Source organism: Peromyscus eremicus, chromosome 8b, assembly GCF_949786415.1.
Source record: "Peromyscus eremicus chromosome 8b, PerEre_H2_v1, whole genome shotgun sequence".
Taxonomy (NCBI): Eukaryota; Metazoa; Chordata; class Mammalia; order Rodentia; family Cricetidae; genus Peromyscus; species Peromyscus eremicus.
The window spans coordinates 20721533-20735799 of NC_081424.1; the positions used below are offsets into that span (position 1 = coordinate 20721533).

The window sequence follows — 14267 nt, forward strand, 5'->3', positions numbered from 1 at the left end:
TACAGTCATCGCACTGTGCAGTAGCCCAGCAGGACTTCTTGTTCCATCAAGCTATGTGCATTCATAGCATATAAACTTCACTTCCCCCCACCTTCCCCAGATACTAGAAACCACTGTTCGGCTTTCAGTTCATGTCATCAAGTTTGTTTCAGCATCTATATACAAGTGTGATCATGTCTTCCTTTTTATTTTCTTTTCTTTGCCTGGTGTATTTCAGCCAATATAATAATCTCCATTTCCATTCTTGACTACTATTAAGTGAGCCTTCAATAGTAGAATTTTATTTTAAATATTTCTGTGGCTCGTGTGTATGATTTTCCTCAGTAACTTCTTAGACTTGCTATCATTTAGCAGATGTGTTAACACTTTTCAAAACATTGCAGCTCAAATTCATTTGTAATGATTTATGCAGCAAAAGTAGAGGAGTACTTCTGATCTTAGGCTGAAGTTTTATGCATAAAACATTGGCCAAATTTTTGATATTTAATGTCATTTTGTTTGTGACTGATAAGATTTTCTTTAATTATTTGTATTTTGAAATTAAAGTACAATTGCTTCATTTCCTCCTTTCCTTTTTTCTCTCCAATATCTCCCATAACCTCACGTTGGTCTCTCTTCAATTCGTGGCCTCTTTTTCTTTAATTGTTATTGTTAATATGTGCACATTAACAATGTATGTATATAAATGTATGTGTATATTACATATAAAGGCATAAAATGAATATATAAATACAACTTTCTCAGTCCCTGTATTGTTATTTGTACATATGTAATTTCAGATCTGACTAACAGGTATTAGATCACCAATTAGGGGCTTTATCCTTGGTGATGATTATTTCCACCACTCTCAGCATCCTTTAGATGCTTGTAGTTATTATTATTTTTTTTGGGGTATGGGGCCCTGTGAGAATCCCCCTTCCATGTTAGCATTTGTGTTGACAAAATATTTGTTAGTGTCTCATTTAGGCAGTGTGGCTGCTACTTTTATGTTCTTGTGAACATCACTGTGAAAACTTTGCAATTTTTCCTTATCTATTCTGAAGTTAAAAATGGGATGTAATATCAATGTGGTATTTGATTAACACAGTGAGATTGTATACACATTTGTAATGTGTGAAAAATATACCTTATTGTGCAGGTGAGTTTTTGTCAACTTGACACAAATTGGATTAAATGGGAATAAGGAACCTCAACTGTGGAACTGCCTCTATCAGATTGGCCTATATATGTGTTATAGTTTATCTTTCCAGCCAAACATTAAGTTGTTTAGCTTTTAATAATTTTCTTTGTAATATTTGATAATGTTTTTGCTAGTTTCTCTGTCTCTCCCCACCTACATTGAGGTCAGAGGACAAGGCTTTTATATGGATTCTCAGGTTCAGAATTTGGTTCTTCAGACTTGTACAGCAACTGCTTTTACTCACTGGGCCATTTGCCATTCCATGTTATAACTTCTTTGATGAGTTTATAACAAAAACACTATTGAAATCTTTTCACAAATAGATTACATAAAGGGAAATAACAGTTGTTGTCAGAGCCAAAGTGAAGCAGTTTTAGAAATCAGGTTTGTAGGGACTATATTTTCTCTTTGATTATAAAATCAGAAATGTAGGGTGCTGTAGGATGTCTTACTGTATGCTGTGAGTATGTGTGGCTCTGATTGGTTGATAAATAAAGCTGTATTGGCCTATGGCAAGGCAGCTTAGAGGCAGTCAGGGAATACAAGCAGACAGACAGGAAAAAGAAAGGAGAGGAGAGACACCATCTGCCACCCAAGGAACAACATGCCAGCAGACAAGTATGCCATGGAACACATGGCAAAACATAGATTAATAGAAATGTGTTAATTTAAGATATAAGAGCTAGCAAGAGGTCTGCCATAGACTATACAGTTTTTAAATAATATAAGCCTTTGTGTATTTACTTGGGTCCTAGAGGCTGCAGGACCAGGTGAGACACAGGGAAACTTCTGACTACAGAGGGCATAGAAGGCACATAATGTATAGAGAGTGGTCAATGAGATGGGTTATGATATCCAGTCCATTTCCATATGAGCTATTTTTTCCTTTAGTTCTCATTTATTCCCTGAAAAGTGGGAGCAATTAGGAGAAACCATAGTGTAACAAGCCAGTCTTGTTCTTAAAATGCTAAAAGAAGATCCACTCGCCTAGAGTATTGGAGATGAGACATGCTCCAGGTAACTGTGAGGTCAAATAGTATGAGAACCAATGTGGACAAACCCATGAGAGGTGTGGGCAGCATGCTGTAGTGGGAAGTGAGGCTCAAAGCAGAGCTCTAAACCTGTTGTTCTTCAATCTTGGAGCAGACTACAACACCTATGATCACTGGAAAGTTATTGAGGCAGGGACCCAAAACCAGAGATTCTGATGTGACAAGACCAGACAGGGTCTGGCTGTTGCCATTTCTCTAAAGTCTTCAGAGTGATTCTAAAGTAGAGCCAAGTCTCATGAGATTGATGACCATTGGTCAAAATTGGGTAAAGGTAACAGGTAAACATTCACCATATATAATGCAAGGCCAAGATTCCAAAACCAGGGCTTTCACCTTTACTCCTCCCCCTTCTTCAAGTTAAATACTAATTCTGTCGTTTTTAAATCCTTCTACAATGATGTGTGAGTGGGAAGGCAATACAGTAGATATCATTTCTTTTGAAGACACAAGGAAATATGTGCTGTCATTTTTTTATCTAGTTGAATCTGTGTATTTTATATAAAGGCAGTGATTATTTCAATATCCGCAGCAAATGATCAAAAATAAAGAAACAGCAAGTAACAAAGCAAATCTGGGGCTCAACTGTAGGGGATATGGAGTCTAGTATAGCATCATGTTTAGGGAATCTTGGAAAGGAGTGCTGAAAGAATCTTCCAGCCAGCTGGATGAGAGGGTTTGCTCTATAAGGATGCCAGTTACAAGATAGTTATAAGACAGAAGGAAGACAGACCACTGGAACACATGCAAATAGGAAGTAAGACATATTAGTAAGTGCTCAGTAATATAGCAGTGATAATGTATATATAGTAATATAGCAATGATAATAGGCACTATTGTCTAGATACAAGCAGGTATGTGAAATTAGCAAGTGAGTTGTAGGCTGTCAGAAATGTATTAATCTGCAGGACAAATAGCTGAAAACACTTGAAGGGAGATATTGAATAGGGAATTTGAAAATATTGTAGATTCCGAAGAGTCAACAGATCAAAGATAGTGTGACTCAAATGTTACCAAAGTATTAAGTTTGGCAACTTAAATGTAATGTTAAAGAGCAATAGTTCAGATAGCAACCAAATCATTTCTAGTACAGAAGGCAGAGATGCTTAGAGAGACATGGCAATATAGTACATACATATCTTCTCCTTTCACCATAATGAAGGATTAAAAACTAGCCAGACTATTGCAGCATATCACACTGCCATGATCCCAGGATCACCATGCAGAGTCTATAAGCCAAACCTTAGCAGGTACTTGAGTCCTACAGGGTATTTAAAGTACATAGATAAGCAGGAACTCAATAATCAAAGATTGATTGACATTAACAATATGTAAAATCAATATAGAATTTATGAGAAGCAAAGTGATAAAGAAAATGTTTTATATAAGTTTGAATAATGCCACATAAATCTAGAGAGGGGCTGTATCCATAAAGTTCTTGGAAATAAAAATTGATAATTGAAATTTAAAATTTCCAAAAGATGAAAAGAATAAGATTAAAAGTTATATATATATATGTATATATATATATAAATATATAAAATCAATGAAAAAGAGGATATTTTTTGAGAGTTGGAGGACATAGGAGGGATTACAGGAAGGATAGCTGCGAGGGTCTGAAGAAAAAAAAGGGAAGAGGGAAAGTGATGCAATACTATTTCAATTAAAAATAGTATAAATGAAAAAAGTTGAACTAAAGGATGACAAAATGTTTTCCCATAATGCAGTGCAAAAGTGCCAACAGTTTAAAAACACGGTAAATTTGAAATGGAAAGAATAGGATATTTAAATGCCTACTAAATAAGACAAAATGTACAAAGACAAAGAAGAAGAAACAGTTAATGGAGAATAAATATTTTCCAAGGATTGGTAACAGATGTGTTTTGCTGAAGGACTTGCTGAGCATGCAATAAAATAGTAGAGAGAAGATAGACTTTAACAAAATGTGATAAAATACCAAAATATTAAGGATAAAAAGAAAACCTAGAGATACTTCAAGAGGGAAATCAGGTTTCCAGCAGTGGGTGATGGTACAATGAATATTTACTCATGTGAAAAAGAAAACAATACAAAAATAAACAATGTGCCTACTCCATGAACAAACACAAACAAAATCTAGCAAAAAGTCAACAACATAGTAGAAGATGATTATGGATACATCAAACCCATATATCTTATGAATACAAAAGCCAATTTGAGGCTATGTGGAGATGGCTTAGGTGATAAAGTACTTGCTGAACCACCATGAAGACTTGAGTTCAGATTTCCTAGAATCTACCACATAAAAAGCCTGGTGTGAGGGTGGCTGCTATAATCCCAGCCACAGAAAGTAGAGACAGAAGGATACCACTGTCTCAAAAGATGAAGTCTAAAGAATGGTAGAGGAAAATAACCAACTTCAAGCGCTGGCCTTGACCATGCATAGACAAAGCTCCTTCTGTAAAATGCCCACTTAAAGATACTGTCTACTTTGGAAACTTATATTTCTTATTCTTATTATTTTGCATACATTAGTACTTATTGTTAAACATAAAGTCCTTATTGTCTAAGTTGCAAATGTCTTGTCCCTTTCACCTGTTGGCTTTGGTATGCCCTTCTATTATTACTTGTTAAATAGGAGTACTTAACTATTTTTTAATGGTTTTATTTATTTATATTTGCAGTGCTGAGGATCAAACTCAGAGTGTCACACTTGCTGGGCAAATTCTCTATCACTACTCTACATCCATTTTCTTTTAAAATATTTATTTATTTATTCATATTACATTCTGACCTCAGTTTTCCTTCCCTCCTCTCCTCTCAGTTCCTCCCCCAACTCTATCTCCCTCATCCACTCCTCCTCTGTTTCTGTTTAGGAAAGAGCAGGCCTTCCATGGGTATCAACAAAACATGGCGTTTTGAGTTGCAGTGAGACTAAGTACCTCCCCTGGTATTAAGGCTGGGCAAGGAAATCCAGTATGAGGGATAGGTTCTCAAGAGCCAGCCAACCATTAGGGACAGCCACTGCTCCTGTTTTTAGGAGTCCCATAAGTAGACTAAGCCACTCAACTATCACCTATATATAAAAGGCCTAGGTCAGTCCCATTCAGATACCCTGGTTGTTGGTTCAGACTCTGTGAGTTCCTATGAGCCCAGTTTAGTTGTTTCTGTGGGGTTTCTTGTGATGTCCTTGATCCCTCTGGCTCCTACAGTCCTTCCTCCCTCTCTTCATCATGATTCTCTGAGGTCGGCCTAATGTTTGGCTTTGTGTCTCTGCATCTGTTTCCATCAGTTACTGGATGAAGGCTAAGGCTCTCTGATGACAATTGGGCTGGGTGCCAATCTGATCCTGGAGATGGGCAGTTCAAGCACCCTACTCCCTATTGCTAGGAGTCTTAGCTGAGGTAGTCCATGTAGATTCCTGAATGCACCAGATTTCTACCTGACCCCAAAGTACCTGCCCTTTTCCAGTCATCTCTTTCAGTACTATGTTCCTCCATCCAACTCCTCAACCTGATCCCCTCATGTTCTCATCCCCAGCCATCTCCAGTGCACCCAGGAGATCTCTTTTGTTTTTAAAAAAATATTAATATGTTTTGTGTTTTTTCTTAAGAAATACAGCTCTATTGAAAATTCATAAAAATATTCTTTGACTTTATCATTGGGAAGTGCAGCTATATCACATAACATTTACATCTACAGGCCACCCAGAATTAATCTTTGTGAATAGTATAAAGAGGGGTTAATTTCTTTTGGATCCTAAAACTTCAACTCAAAAGAATTTATAGAACGATGAGCCCTACACACTGCTGGTAGCTGTCTTGGCTCTCTTGAAGGATTCACCTATCTGGAAAGGCTCTGTAATTGAAAGCTTTCTGTCTGATTCCATTGGTCTATTTATTGTTCTTCCAATACTGCAGTTCTGAATGGCTGGAGCTTTAAATGGCTTTAATAACCTGTACCGTAAATTATCTCACTCTTTCTTCTGCCTTAAGATTGTCTTAGATATTTTTCTTCTCTTTGCACTTCTGTGTACATTTTAGAATCATTTCATAATTTCCTTTAATAAGTCTCTTGACATATTGGTTGGAATTTTATTAAATGTGATTTTGGGACATTGCATTTTTTAAGCTTTGACTAGGTATACTGTTAGGTTAGATTGAAATCCTAGAGCTGTGTGTATATCATATGTGTGAAGTTTTTTTTTTCATCTTTTAAACCATGTGCTAACTAGGCTTTGAATGTTTTATACATTTAATTTCTCCAAAATTAATTTTCTGTTACTTAATGTATAAACAGGAGAAATATGCATGTTTCTTATATAATTCTAAACTATGTATTTTGTGAACTCTGAAGGTCTACATGTTCATTCTTTTTGAGACAGTGCTACTCTGGTTGACTTTAAACTTGTGGCAATCCTCCCACTTTAGCCTCCCAAGTGTTGAGATTACATATTTGAACCCCATGCCAGGCTATATTTAGTAATTGATGGTTTTGAATCAATGCTTGCCAATATTGTTTCAATTTGTGTTAAGATAATGCTAAGGAAATAACCTCTGTAACAGTGGTTCTCAATCTTCCTAATGCTGCGACCCTTTAATATAGTTCCTCATGTTGTGGTGATCCCCAACCATAAAATTATTTTCATTGTTACTTCATAACTAAACAAGTTACAATAAGACAAGGTGAAAGCCCACCTATCAAGGCTGGACAAGGCAATCCAAAAGGAGGAAAAGAGTCTCAAGAGCATGCAAAAGAGTCAGAGATAAACCCGCTCCCACTGTTAGGAGTCTCACATAAACACCAAGCTAACAGCCATAACATATACTCAGATGACCTGGTACAGACCCATACAGGCTCTGTGCTTGCTGCTTCAGTCTCTGTACCAAACAGGAATGGCCAAAAACAAACAAAAGAAAGTCAATGAAATGATTCCTAATGATAATTCTGCTATACTCATAGATCAATGACTTGCCAAGTCACCATCAGACAGGCTTCCTCTGGTATCAGATGGGAGTGGGTACAGAGACTTAGAGCCAGACATGCAGAAATTGAGGTCTGAATTGGAGGTTTCTACCTAGTCTCTCCCGTCAAAGACTGGGGAACCCCACAAAAGTGGAGGGTGAAAGATTACAGGAGTCAGAGGGGATAGAGGACACCAGGAGAACATGGACCACCGAATCAACTAAACAAGGCTCACATGGGATTATTTGATTATCTTAACATGTGCTTATTTATTCATTCCTTCATTTGGCAGTGGCATCTATTCTTACTTCTTGTTTTAAAGCCAGGGTTATACCATGTCTCCATATGCCTTAGATCCAGCTCTTGTGAACCATGTTCCAGGAAACCAACATTGAGTGGTGAAACCTGTCCACACTCCTAAAATATAAATCCTTAGGTCTCTCTTAATCTACTGTACTTCTCCATTGTTGTGTGTTGCACTTGGTATTAGCTATGCAGTACCATTAGTCTTCTATATTACATTTAACATCTTTTATTTTAAACAGGATCTGGACATATACCCCTGCAAACCGGCCACAATGACAGCCTATTTGGCAATTATAGATTCAACAACAGTTACCCTATCTCTTTTTAAATGTCTGGATCACACAATTTTCTCAGGAATGGAAGAAAAATGTTAAGATTGCAATTGATTATTTCTTATCTATCACAAGTTCACTAAACCACAGCCTTTTATCAACAACTTTAGTTTTATTTCATTTAAAATTACAGTGAGGAAGTTTTATTTTTATTTTTATTTATTTATTTATTTATTTCCGAAGCATGGTATGTGATTGATAGAAATTAAGGAGAGGGGAAGCATGTCAGCTTGTGATATTTTACAGAATAAGACTAATATTTTTGTTCTCTCTTTTCTTTGAATGCAGGTGCCATGTAAAGTATTATCAGAGAAAGAATTGAATCTGTTCTTTAGGTCCATAGTATACTAATCCCAAGAGAAGTCATTTTTCAATGTTGTTGGTATATACATTTTTGTGAGGGCAAGAATCAGTTTTGTTCTACATAATTTTTACTTTAGAAAAGTCAGGATTATATACGAAATGTTCTAGTTTCATTAATAACCTATTATAAATTTATCATCCGAAAATATATAGAAAGCTATATTTTTAGCTCATTCTGCCAGGTAGGGGAATAAGTTTCATGAGCTTACTGCCTGCTGTGTAAATTCATACTTCACTTCTGTTGTTTTATAACTACAGCTTTTAGGCTACCTAGGGAGCCCTTTAGTTCTGCGATTACAGAATTTGGTGAAGGAGATTACAGTGGATGAACATGAGGTTTTGGATTCTGAACACGTGAGGAACCTGTTCAGAGTCTTAACTGTGTGCAAGTTTGTGTTTAAATTGTTGCTAAAAAGGTATGAGTACTTTTGACAGTTTTGTTATAAGCTGGAAACACCCTGTTTTGCAAGCTGTTAATATATTAGGCTGATGTCTACGGAAGAAGATGGGCTGTTCCCACAATGCAATGCATTTACTAACTCAGTGCTGGAGAGAAACAGGATCTCAGAGACCTAGCAGAGCTTCCTGTGATGTGAAGCATGGAGAAAACTCCAATACTTATACTTTTGACATCTTAGGTGTCAAAACTATAATATAAACAGTGATAGTTATTTAACTTCACTTAATGCTTTTTCTTTTATCACAAGGTCTAGATGAATCTTCAACAGCTGGCAAACTGATCCCTTTATTCCAGTATCACCAACTGCTTTTTATGAAATTATCACATTTTGGGGTGTTTTTCCTCACCTTAAACCAGTACCCACCAAACATGACTGTTCTCCAGGAGAGTGCACAGATTTAACTCTGTCCAGAGCAAGCTTCACCCTGTTCCTGTCTGCCAACCTGCTACTTCACGACTTCTAATGTCAGAGCTTCAAAGCCTAGTTTGAGACAAGAGTTTCTGCTTCGCTTTTTTTGGAGTTTGTTTCTATTTCCATTCGTCCTTTTTCTTCTGTCTAGACTCCAGTTAGTATACATTCCTATTCCAACCCAAAGTATCATCTCTCTTGGAATGGCACCTGATGCAAATTTTGCTTTCAGCAAACCATCACCCCCTACCGCTCCCTTCCTTCCGTATCCAATTTAGATTCTATATTCCAATTTTAGTGTTGTCTCCTTATGAGTGCTCAATGATTTCCCCTCTCCCCCCACTGTCATATACACTTTTAGAATCTCTAACTTTATTCCAACTGTCTATTTTTGCCCCATCCTCATCAGAAGAGCTGAATTTGGGGGGAGAGCAAAAAAAAAAAAAAAAACAACAACCCCAATCTGTAATAACATTTTAATTCACAAACCTGGATAAGAGCCGATAGCGTCCAGTGTTAGGATTAGGTTTCAAAGGCAAATCTGCTTTATCATCTTTAAAAGAAACAATACTTCTTACACTGTAAATGAATAGCCTTCCTCAGACCTCACCAATCAGATGAAAGCAGAAGGAAAATATATCATTCTTCTAGACTATGTGGACCCATGCATCTGCCTGTTTATCCATCCTTTCTTCCCTCCTCTGTTAATTGAGGAGGTGAGGTGTCCCTGCTCCTCTCTGGGTCCTGTTCCTCCCACCTGGACTCTAGAGCTCTGCTCTTTCCCATTTCAAAGTTCAACCCTCTTCTTGGGCCTCACATCACTTGCATCATCACCATCATTTTTCAAGGCAAAATTGTACCTCTAATTCCTCCTATTTTGTATTCAAACCATGCCAATTTGTTTTCTTTCAATTCTGTTCCACTGCCACAGTTTGGAAATCACCGATTGCTAGATTTTGAAAATAGCCCTCTGTCTTCATCTCGCTAAATATTTAGGGCATTTAACTCATCTTGCTATGTTTTGGTTTTAGAAAAAACTTTCCTGACTTCCATGAATCTATTTTCTACTAAAACTATCTTTAACTCTATTCATGTGACTCATAATTTTTCAGTTTCTGCATCCTTCAATTGCTGGGTGGTGCTGTGCCTCCATGGCTGATGTTCCCTTTGTATTCTTAACCAACCTACTGTCATAGTTTAAAATAGTCTACAGGTTGTTATTCTTCAGGTTTGTCTCTTAAATATTCATTTCTGCTCTTGAGACTCAAAATATCAATTTCCTGTTACCATTTCTACACATTGTTGTATAGCAGTTACTTCTGAGATTGAAAAGTTCCATTTTCCAAGGAAGCTCCTTAAAACTGAAGATAAACAACTCAAAACAACATCAGGAAGTCCCTGAAACTGAACAGATTCACTATGGCCCTCCTTCCCAGAGTAAGCAATAAAGAACAGTTAAGGTTACTCTCAGACAAACTAGGTTACAAAGAAGACTCTGAGATCAGACCAGCTGACTAGATAAGGCTCTGTTCATCTGAGTCACTTGGAAAGGACTCTCTCCAATCTTGTTGATCTGCCTCCAGGCTGTGTAGCATGCTCCAGATCCCTAGCTTTTATGAGTTGTCACCCATGTTGGGGTGGCTCTTAGTGATGCAGTTGTCTTTGAGTCATTTCTGCTCCTGTAAGAAACCCAAATAAAACTCATAGGTTCACTAAGTTTGGACTTGGGTATATCAGTACTTTGGTCTGTTTTGGGTTCCCTATCTGGGGTGCATAGCTGTGTGTTGCATCTTCCCAGGAAAAATCTTGTTATACAACCCACAAACAATAACATGCATCCAACGCATGTCCTAACCTAACGTATCTAAGGTGGTACTTCATAGCTCCTACTTATTCTCTATTCTTTATGAGTGCTCCAGTCCCAGACCATTGACACTTTTCCATACAGCATGTGTAGCAGAAACATGTTTATTCATTCTTTATGTCAAATCATTCCTCAGTGATATATATTTTCATGATATGATTGTGTCTCTCTGTATCAAAGGCTGTGCTCAAATTTATGGCAGTCCTTCCACTTCTGTCTTCACAATCCTGGGATTGCAGCTGTGAGCCACTGCAGTGGGAACATACAGTGTCTTTGTGTCCTGCTGCATATATATGGCAGTAGTGTGCACAGCTTTGTTGGATGATCTTTCTACTCACTAAAACACATCTCAGTATGGATTTCTCAAGTACCTTCATCTCTTGACACAGTAAGGATTCACTGTGGTTTGTGTATTATAGCTTCCTAGTTGGGCCTGCTGTTTCCTTCTCTTCATTTAATTTTGTCATCTATCAGTATTATATTCTAAAAATTTTTAAAGTGGTATTATGTTGTTCCCTTGAGAATGTTCTGGTTGATTTTGATGTTCCTTATAAAGACCTGTATGATCTGACATCCTTCTACCTATCAGACCACATTGTGACCTCTCTTGCTGGCATTTAAAGTTCCTCTCCACTTCCACCTGCTGTCTTCTCTACCTCATATGTTCTTTCCCTGTGCCGTGTGACTTTTCAGGGAAAGATGTGAACGAATGTCCATTTACTTCGGTTATGGAAGATAAATGACACAGTTCCACTCAAGAACGACTTGTCTCCCTGGTGAATTTATTGGGGCGACAGGAGCATGAGTGTCTCCGAGGCAGCCGCATCACCAAAAATTCACCGCGGCATGGGTTATGATTTATGAAAGCTGCATTCCCAGGTACAGGCAACGTCAACCCGGAGTCACTGCCTCCCAGCAACGGTTGAAGCTTTTATAGCTTTGGGGAGGGGCTTCACAGATCTCAAGTGTTTCCTGTGACTCTTGAGCCTTGTGAAGTTTCACCGACTTCCTGAGTCTTGTGATCCTGCATCCTCCTTCTAGGAGGAATTGTTTCAGTTCAGAGGAAATAGCCACACAACACCCTGGTGTGGGGTCCCCTGTTTTTTTCTGGTGGTCCATTGGAAACAAGGACAAAGGGGCAGATGCAGTGACAGAGAGCTTTGTATGGCCTGTGAGCATGACAGAAATAGCCTTCCAGAAGACAGCTTCAGTGAGGCAGCTCAGCTTTATTCGAGAGTATAAGGAATATATAGGATTGGGGAGAGTAGCTGGGGAATCACCTTCAAGGGATAAACTCTCCCATTCTCATAACTGAGTTTAGGTTTCAGTTTTCTGAGAAGGTCAAAACAGGTATCTCACCCCAAAAGGCCCATTTATCTATAATGCTCTTAATTTCAGGGATGAGGCCTGAGCCAACCTCACAATGTCTCAAGGACAAATCCACCATCCCCTTCTGAGTCACATCTGAACTTGCCCAAGCTTGGACAAATATGTCCAAAAACAATAAGATTAAGCCTCAGCCGATTAAAAGTGTACTAATATAACTGCTGTGTGTTTAACTAATCATACTTTAGATGACCTAACTGTCCCTGAAACTCCTCCTAGCTATGTTTAAAAGGAGCCTACATGCTCTTCTCAGGGTTGTCGCCATTTTGTATAGGTAAATGACCCCACATATGCTGATACAATAAACGCTCTTTGCTCTTTCATATTATTTGAGTCTGGGGTCTTCCTTCAGCATTTCCTCAAAACCTACAACCTAACTTGCATTAAATGGTGTGGTCCTATCATATAGCTGTATTAATAGAGGTACAGCCCTACCAAAATAACTAGAGCATGTCACCTACTCACCATATGGACAACAGGGGAAGAGTGCTTGTAGGGCACTGTGTTAATGGTCATCTTTGAGATAAGTCAGGCCTAGAGACATTCTCCAAATAAGGTTAGGTAGAGAGCAGGAGGCTTTCACTGTGGGTGGGGGGTAGGGGAGAAGTCCTCCATATTGTGCGGAGCTTGGAGAGAGCTTCCAAGCCATGATAGACTGCAACCTCTGACCAGCAAGGCCTCACAACATTTTGGCATTTCAACAATCCAGGAGAATGTAAATCCACACATTGCTTTCTGTGAAAGGACAATGCCATTTGGGGCCATAACTGAGAGTCAATGGAACTTTAGAGGGTGGGCAGGTGCTCAGGAGGAAAGCTAGTGTTATAATCAGGCACAACCCAACATGTGAACAGCATGGAATCGTTTCGCTTTTTTGTTTTTAATTTTGCCTATTGGGGATCAAACCCAGGACTAACATCTATATTCAGCAAAAACTCTCTCATTGAGCTGTATAACTGACTTGCATTCTTAAAGTTATAAGTAAACATGACTTAAAAACCTTAATATCTACCTAGCTTTCATTCTTTAAAACATCAATGAACATTATTCATTAAGACATAGGTATATATATTTGGAGTATGTGGTCAGAAGACACACTGCATGTGTTTTTTTCCCAGGTACTAGCATTTGCTTGGACTTTTGATTCTTGTGTGGACTCGTCGCACGGTTTCTTAAAGGGTAAGCATTTCTCTATTGGCCTTAAGTAGCTTCATTGTAGGTAGTTCATGTGCTATCTTTGTTTTGTTTCTGTTGCTGTGTTAAAAATATCTTGACAAAAAAGAAACTTAGGGAGTATAGTTATTGACTAAAATTTTTCATTTTATAATTCCAGCTCACAATCTATAGTGGTCAGTTTTGATTGTCTGAGGGAATCTCTGCATAAGAGCTGCCTCTGTCAGCTTGGCCTGTGGACAAATATGTGGGGCATTTCTTGCTGGCTAACTGATAGAAGTATACCCAGCCCACAGCAGGTGGTAACTTGACGGGGACTGGAAGTGGGTATAAAGGTGAGAGTAAGGTTCAGTAGGGATGGGGATGGGGCTGGTCTTTCTAAGAAAGGTAGCTGAATGTGATTCTGGAAGTAATTCTGTTTTCTGCATCAAGCTCCTATCTCACATTTCTGCCTTGGCTTCTCTTGTTGATGTATAACCTATCATCTAAAATATAACCTTTTCTCTCCAAGTTGCTTTTCATCGTTGTGTTTATTACAGCAATAGAAATCAAAGTTGAACACAGGCCCTAACTGTGGAGAAGTTAAAGCAGAATGTTCAAGTAGCCAGTCAAGTGACATCTACAGCCAGGAATATAAAGAAATGAATGTATGCAAACTGCTTGCTTGCTTGCTTGCTTGAGCTTACCTTTATTTCTACACTCACTTCAGGACCCCATGCCTAGGGAATAGTGTTGCCCACAGTGGAGTGGGTCTTCCCATGTCAAATAACTTAGACAATCCTCCACAAACATTTGCAAAGG

General features: G+C 38.2%; 1 protein-coding gene across 1 annotated transcript in view; it reads right to left on the reverse strand.

Moving 5' to 3' along the window:
- Positions 1–10579: 10579 nt before the first annotated feature.
- LOC131918826 (membrane cofactor protein-like) overlaps positions 10580–14267 on the reverse strand; it is a 31281-nt gene continuing 27593 nt past the window's right edge. Inside the window, exon 4 of the transcript XR_009381095.1 lies at positions 10580–10722. The gene's annotated coding sequence lies outside the window, so the exon portion shown is untranslated. The remainder of the gene's footprint in view (positions 10723–14267) is intronic.